A 6,340-nucleotide genomic window follows, 5' to 3' on the forward strand; every position below is an offset into this window, starting at 1 on the left:
AGCTGATGGCTTTCATCTGACATTTGTCTCTTTCTTGGCTTGCTATTGAGGCAGCTGCAGGCTGGCAGAGGGAGGGCACATTCCCGCTGCTTTAGATCAGGGATCTGCCTTGTAGCGTTGAGCAGTTATTGACATTTGCAGAGATGGTCCTGCAGAGAGCATCTGTGTTTTTCAGCCTGCAGATGTAGTTCCTTTGCTGTGGATTCCGCTAGTCAGCAAGCACTCAGTTTGCTGAGCTGGAAGGTATTTGGATGTATTACCTTACTCTGGGTTTGTTGAGCAGTGATTCTCAGGTGTCGTCCTGGGAGCAGCAGCACCACTTGGGATCTCTTTAGAAATGCCAATTCTCAGGTCTGCTGAGTCAGAAACTCTGGGGGTGGTCCTAGCACTTTTGCTTTAATGAGCTCTTTGTGGGGTTCCAAAGTGAAATAGAGAGCCACTGACTAAGGCAGTGCTTCTCAAACTTGAACATGTATCGGAACGACCTGGGGACCTTGGTAGACATGCAGATACTAATCCAGCAGGTCTGGGGTGGGTGCTGGGATTCCGCGAGTGCATGCTCCAGTGCAAGGTCTCTGAACCTCAGCACAGTGGACTTTGGGGGCCAGATAACACTTTGTCATGCGGTCCTGTCTTCTGCATTGTAGGATGCTTAGCAGGTCCTTGGCGTTTACTCACTAGATACCACTAACCACTAACATCCTCCCGCCCCCAATGGTGACAACCAAAATATGTCTCCAGGAAGGGGGAGGAGAGGAAGGAGAAAAATCACTCCTTCATTGAGAATCACTGCTCTAGGGACAGTGGAGTGCCACCCTGGCTACTTACTAGAATCACCTGAGTATCTTTTATTTTATTTATTTATTTTTTTAAAAAAGATTTTATTGGGGAAGGGGAACAGGACTTTATTGGGGAACAGTGTGTACTTCCAGGCCTTTTTTCCAAGTCAAGTTGTTGTCCTTTCAATCATAGTTGTGGAGGGCACAGCTCAGCTCCAGGTTGCAGGGGGCGCAGCCCACCATCCCTTGCGGGAGTTGAAACAGTAACCATGTGGTTGAGAGGACTCTACCCAACTGGGCCATCAAAATCCACATTTAATAAGGCCCCCAGGGGACTCCTGTGCCCTTAAAGTGTTGGGGCAGACTGATCCAGGCCAGTGGTTTTCAACTGTGGTTGCCATTTCAATCTGAATCTCTGAGGCCCTGGTGTTTTTCCAAAGCTACCTCCAAGTGATTGAGAACCACTGTCCCAGGAGATCCTTTACTCATAAACTGGTGGAACTGCCAGGACCCACCATTATTCAGAATATTGTAGTCCAATCCCCCATTCTACATATGAGGCCTGAGAGGTCACCTGACTTGCTTGAGTTTGCATAGAGCCAAGCCTTTGTCTCCAGGCTTGCAGGCCCAAAGTCCCGGAATGCAGGCACGGCTGTGTCACTGATATGCTAAGGCAGCTGGTCATAGGAGCCTGGCTCGTACCCTGCTGGGACCTGCAAATTCTACAGAGAACTGTTCAGCTCAGTCTGCTAATGTGCTTTACCCCAAGGACTCCTTCCTGCCTGCTCAGTGTCTGGAGCAAGTACTTCAGGAGTAAGACTGAAATTAGAGGCTACCCTCTGGGGGTAGATGTGTTCCTCTGGCTCCTCTGGCCTCGGTCCCAGGGATGTCTTCATGATGGTACCACTGTCCACCGTCTTCTCTGGCTGCATCAGCCATCCTCACTCTGCTGTTATGTAGTTAATGACCTGTAGCCAAAGTGCCTGGCCCAAGATGTGATGAAAACCTTTCTATATCACAGTCGCTGCCTGCACCAGGTCCAAATAATTACTCAGAGAATGGACTTAGACTTACCGTATTTTGGCATGTATGATGCGCTTCCGTGTATAATGCGCACCCACGTTTTTGGCCCACACTTTTATTTTTCCCCCTTTCTTCCGCCTCTCCGCCCCCCCACTCCAATTCAAACCATTGTTTCTCAGTCTAGTTGTGTAGAACACAGCTCCCTGGCCCGTGCTGGTATAATGAGCCTTGTGCTCCCCCCGGCTGAGGCAGTCGGTTGCCAGTGGTTGGTCGACCAGTCGTCGCTCACGGCAGTTCTTGCCAGCCGCTCATGGCAGAACAACATAAGCCTGCGGCAGCCCTTGGCAGCCCAGCTCCAGGGAGAGCTGTTGTTCACAATCTTAGCTGTAGGGGGCGCAGCTTACTGGCCCATGTGGGAATCGAACCAGCGACCTCGGCTTTAGGAGCACAGCGCTCCAACCACCTGAGCCACTGGGCGGGCCCCATTTTAATTTTTTAATTCAAATTTTTATTTGTTTACATTTAGGTACTTGTTTTTTTGTATTATAAAGGAATTTTGGCATTGAAATTTTTTTTATCATATTATGGTACAAGAAATTTTATGTAACAAATAATTACAAAACACAAGGTACAAAACACAGATACAAGGTACAAGAAATTTTATGTACCGGTAACAAATTTATGATATTTACATATCATCAAAGTCCAAGAACTCTTTGTCGCTGCAAGTTCATTTTAAGTTCAACAAAACCGATTATCGTATTCCAGGGTATATTTTGCATACGGATATCATTATTGAATTCTAGAGGTACACTTTTAACTCATAAGCATTAATAAAAGAATCAAAAACATTTACATAGATACAGAATTAATACGACACATGTGTAATATGCATCCGTATTTTCCCCTCACAAATTTGGACAAGAAAGTGCACATTATACACAGAAAAATACGGTATTCTGGGCTTCTTTTTTTCCTAGGGTTCAGGTAGGAGTTTGTATTGGTCAGTAATTGGGAAAACAGAAACCAAACTAGGTATTTCAAACAGAGGGGGATTTAATATAGGGAAGTGGTTACAAAAGTATAGTCAGAGCTGGAGGATCAAAAGATGAAAAACAGTTATTAGAGATGAGTTATAGCAGAAAGCCATTCCAACCCAGGGCTGGAGGAGCAAAAGTGGGATAGTAGTGTCACCCAAAGTCCATAAGCCCACCCTTGATGCTGACATTTCTATAACTGATACCATCATTGATGAGAATGAAGTCAGGAGGCCACACTCCTGCTGATATTTCAGGAGCCCAGGAAATCTTCATTGAAATTCCTGCCAGAAGCATAATTGCTTCCACCTTCTTCCTGATTTCTATTCTCATGGGAGTGCCTCTTATTGGCAAACGTATCTGGAACCCAGCTGGCAAAAGGAGCCTGGGAAATGTAACTTTGGGACTTTTAGTTCAGTCAGTAAAGGGGAGAGTATAGAAAAATAGAGCATCAACAGGATATTTGGCATAGCAGCCCTTTTCTGGGTTTTAGATTTCTCCCCAGAATCATTGTACTTGTCAGTAGTGAAGAGAAGACTGCAAAGCAGTGCTGGTCATCCTGTGCAGGTAGAATAGTGCTGAGGCTGTGAACTTTGAACATGTTCCTCTTGAAGGACATAACCTAAGGCCAGATGTTCAGGTCAAAAGGGCCCCTCACAGATGTTGCTTTCAGTATCTCTCTTGTGACTTGGTGTGTTCAAGGTAACTCTTCAAAACAATCCAACAAGTTTTGAATCTCTCCTTCCTCACATTGGAAGGGGCAGAGAGGATGGGAGAAGATGCTAAGCAAGCATTGGCAAAGAGTTCTCTTGTGTTCACACTGTTCAGATGTCCAGATTGTGTGCAACGATGGAAACAAAATGCTAATTATTCTCAAAAAGCAACAAGCATGTCTTAAGCTGGACCAGATGGGCCTGGAATCTTCCCAGAGGGAGAGAGAAAACACACACAAAATGAACCCCAATTTCAGGGGATTGAGAGTTTGCCAGGGCAAGGTTCAAACATATTTGGGGGAAGGGGGAATTGTGCATGCAATTAGGTAGGAATGGCTGAAAGGGTACCAGTGAGTCACAGAGCATTGAGCCTGCAGGAAAAACAGAGAAGTGGACAAAGGAAGCAGACAATTCTTCCTTTGATTTTGGTGATACATAAGCTGGAGCTTGTCCCCAGTGAATTTTACTCCAGGGATATCACTGACTTTTTTGGCTTTAAATGTATTAAATTAGTTTAATCAGTTTGTGTGTTGGTGGGGCTATGGGGACCTTGAGCATAACTAAGAGCCTCAGCCTATTTTAGGAGGTGACACATGGTGGCTGAGTAGTTCCCAGATTTCCACACAACCTTGACCAGTGCATCTTGGCCAGAGCTGTGCTGAGTGCTGAGAAAATTGTCCCAGTTCTCCTCTAGGCCTGGAGGGAAGAAAGAACGTTGGGCTGACTTTTGACTCAGAGGTGGTCAGTTCTGTGGTTTGGCAAATTTGAAAGTATCACAAGTTAAAATTAATTCTCTTATGCAGACCACACTCTGGCAGTGGACTCAAATCCGTGGTTATTTCAGAAACAGATGTTGATAGAAAGAAGGCAGTGTAGGAGAAAAAAGCATACAGCAAATTGCAGGAGGGCATAATATTGAAAGAGCCGCAACTTCATTGATATAAAAAGAAAAACTTTAGAATGTAACAACTGTAACAACTATTGTTCTGGGGGGATATTGCTTTCTTTCTTTCCATTTTTAGTTATTTTTGGTTACACCCGGCATTTAGATAGAACAGTGAACAGTTAGAGTAGACACATGATCTCTCCTTTAGGCCAACACTTTTTCCTAGGCCAAAAGAGGAAAAGAAAACAATTAAAGAAAATTAAAAAACCATAGACAATGAAAATCCAGCAAATATAATTTGACAGGCAGACAGCCCCATTCAGTTGGTTTAACAAAGGACGATGTACAAAACCAACTTGGCTTTTGGAATTGCTCTCCTGTTTTGTATTTCCTACAGACTAGAAAATAATTGAGAGGTAGTACTAATGAAATTCTAGGGTAAAAAAAAAAATCTCTGAGATTCAGGATATGCAAATTGATGGAATACTTTTGTGGCTTCCCAACTATCTGACAGCTGGGTTTCCCCAATAACCCATAGGGAAGTTTGCTGGGCCACACTGCATCATTTCCAGAGATTTAGTTGAAAAATACAAACAATGTGGGGTCTAAAAATAAATGTAGATGTTGTTGTAGATGACCTTAAATTATGCCTAATGTTTCCTGGGTTGACAAATACACATTCTTTTGCAAACTTTCAGGAAGCTACTTTCAACTTTGAAACCACTTGATTGATTGACATACTGATCCACTTTCTACCTGACAAAGTTTGTTAGTGCAAACTGAACAGGTCAACTTTTAGTGGCCCTCCCCAATATAAACATATCACCAGTGAGTTTTTGGTTGACCATCTTTCTGATGAAGATGGTGACTTTTAATTGTGAAATTCATTGTTTCCCTTCTTGTCTCTTTGTCTATTTGGGAATTTTTTTTTTAAAGGAGAGTACAGCTTGTAGTGGCCCATGTGGGGATCGAACCAGCAACCTTGGTGTTATTAGCACCACGCTCTAACCAACTGAGCTAACCGGCCACCCCATATTTGGGAAAGTTTTTAAATGTTACTTGGTGCCAAAGAAACAGAACCGCTTCCCAAAGACATATACAAGGATTGCACTCTTGCTGGGGAAGCAAATAACTGGGCAAGTTTGCAGTGTCCAGGTTTATTCTGCCTTTGGCAGTCACTCTCTTCTATGCTCCATGAAATGATCACTTCCACCCTCCATCACCAACCTCATACTGTTTTATTTTATTTATTATTATTATTTTATTAGTTTCAGGTGCACAAGACAAGGTAATACTTAAACGTTCATCATTTATATCCCTCACACTGTGGAACCCCCGCCCCCATCCCCCCTTCCACTATCCCTCCGACATCGCACTATTTTATATTTTATATTTCTCATACTATTTTATATTTCTCATACTATTTTATATTTCTATCAGTAACCTCTTGGTTCTATCAGTAACCTATTGCTGTACAACAGACCATGCAAAATTTGGTGGCTTCAAACAACCATATTATTGCTCATGGTTGTTTGGGTTGGGTAATTTGGGCAGGTTTCAGAGACAGTTCACCTTTGTTTCACTAAGTAGTGGCTGAGGTGACTGACTAGGGCTGGAGATTCCAAGATGGCTTCACTCACATGTGTGACATCTCAGTTGGAGGTGGCTGTACTGGCTAGGGTTTGGCTGAGTTTCTTTCTCTCTCTCTCCATAATTTCTCATCTTTTCCACATCACCTCTCCAGTCAGATAATTGGACTTCTTTAGATGGCAGCTGCCTTCCAAGATAGTGGAAGTAGAAGGTGTCAGTCAGACTCTTTCAGGGCCTAGGCCTGAGAGTGGCATAGGGTCACTTCCCTTGCTTTTTATCAGTCAAAGCAAGTTATAAGGCTAACACAGGTTC

The 6,340-nt window shown here is 43.6% G+C and overlaps 1 protein-coding gene across 2 annotated transcripts in view; it reads left to right on the top strand.

The window, feature by feature from the left end:
• SRPX (sushi repeat containing protein X-linked) overlaps positions 1-6,340 on the top strand; it is an 89,834-nt gene that overhangs the window by 52,491 nt on the left and 31,003 nt on the right. The window lies entirely within an intron of this gene.

The sequence above is a fragment of the Rhinolophus hipposideros genome (genome assembly GCF_964194185.1).
Source record: "Rhinolophus hipposideros genome assembly, chromosome: X".
Taxonomy (NCBI): Eukaryota; Metazoa; Chordata; class Mammalia; order Chiroptera; family Rhinolophidae; genus Rhinolophus; species Rhinolophus hipposideros.